The following is a 2035-nucleotide window of genomic DNA, read 5'->3' on the forward strand; positions in this document are numbered from 1 at the left end:
TTGATATGCAACTATAATCCAAAAAGAGGGACTAACATAACTCTGAACAAAACAAGAAAAATACAATGATAAAACACCTTTGCTTGCATTAGGAATAAGAACATAACGCCGAACGAAACAAAATAATGCTAGTATCTCGGTTAATTCAGGACTGTTCTTAGTGATACCAAGGAGTGGATGTAGCCTGATCAACTACCTCTCCAAAGTATAACTAACACACGTTCTGATGAGATCGTGATAGCTAGGGAACCTAAAACTATACCCCTATATCACCAAAAAGAGAACGTCTGTTTAGTCTGCAATAGTGGAAGAGGCATAGGATAATATTGGTGAACTTTTATGTGTTTGCTATGTGTTGCGAATCTATAATTGTATGCTAAATGATAGAAGTACTTAAGTTCGTGCCATACACCTAGTCAGTAGGACCACAACCTCACGGAAACCACGTACACTCAACATCTTTCCGTTTCATGACAAGAAGATGCCTCTCCGACCTACTCGCGGAAACCCAGGACCAACTCCACCCAAAGTTGACTCCACTGCATTCCAGGAAGCCGTGTCTGCTGCGGTCACCGCAGCTATGGCACAACTCCATCAGGGGAATAATGGAGGAGGCAACGGGCAAGGGGCAGGGAGTTCGAACAACGGGATGAATCAAGGACCTACCAAAACATGTACCTACAAGGACTTTACGAATGCCAAACCACGAACTTTTAACGGCACTGGAGGAGTGCTCGCCCTGAAGCGATGGATCGAGAAGGTGGAGTCGGTATTCGAGATATGCGATTGCCCTGAGCAGATGAAAGTGAAGTTCGCGGCCTGCACTTTTGCGGATCAAGCACTCACCTGGTGGAACGGACCTGTGGAAGCCATGACGCTCCCTGTAGCCAACGCTGTGCCGTGGGCGGAGATGAAAGAGATGTTAATGGCTGAGTACTGCCCACGAGGGGAGATACAGAAGATGGAGCAAGAGCTATGGAACCTCACTGTGCAGAATGCGAATATCGATGCCTACATATCGAGATTTAGTGAACTATCTCTGCTGTGCCCGGGTATGATCACCTCGGAAGGAAAGAAGATTGAGCGATTCATCTGGGGACTAACAACACCAATTCAAGGGAATGTGATAGCTGCGAACCCTGAAACGTTTGATAGTGCAAAAAGATTGGCAAAGAAGCTGTATGACCATAACAACAAGAAGGGCGAGAAGCTAGTGGAGGCTGAGAAAAAGAAGGAAGGTGATGGCAAGAAGGGAATGAATAATAAGAGGAAGGGACGCCAGGGCCCCGAGACCTCTAAAAAGCAGCAGACAGTGGCGGTTAACGCTGTCACCGCACCGGTCCCAGCCGCACCACATGCTCCAGCCTCAGCTACTTCAAATGCTTCAAGACCTTATTCCAGTAATCTTCCCAAGTGCAATAAGTGCGGTCTCCATCATAATGGAGAATGCAAGGACTTTCAGTGTACCAGTTGCAACCGAAGGGGACACACTGCAAGGTACTGCAGGACTTATCCTCCCCAGAACCAAAATCAGGGAAACAACAATAACAACCATCGTAACAACAACAACATCATCACCGGCGGCAGCAAGGCAGGACCTAGCCACACCTGCTATGGGTGTGGAAGGACGGGGCATTTCCGCCGAGACTGCCCTAACAACAACAATTCAGGAAACGGAGGAACAGGAAGGATGTTGACCATGGGTCAGGGTGAGGCTATTCAGGACCCCTCTGTTGTTACCGGTACGTTTCCCCTAAACCACACTTATGCATGCATCTTATTTGACACTGGAGCGGAGCGAAGTTTCGTAAGCGATAAGTTTAAACATTTATTAAAACAACAACCCCAAAAGCTAAATGAAACCTATACGGTGGAAATGGCCAATGGGAAAACCGAATCCACTGGGGAAATCTACATCGGATGTACCCTAACCCTCAATCAACACGTCTTTCGAATAGACTTAATGCCAGTATCAATTAGGAGTTTCGATGTGATCATCGGCATTGACTGGTTAAGCCCCCACCATGCTGAAATT

This window comes from Lactuca serriola, chromosome 8, assembly GCF_051521515.1.
Source record: "Lactuca serriola cultivar US96UC23 chromosome 8, Lser_US96UC23_V15, whole genome shotgun sequence".
Lineage (NCBI taxonomy): Eukaryota > Viridiplantae > Streptophyta > Magnoliopsida > Asterales > Asteraceae > Lactuca > Lactuca serriola.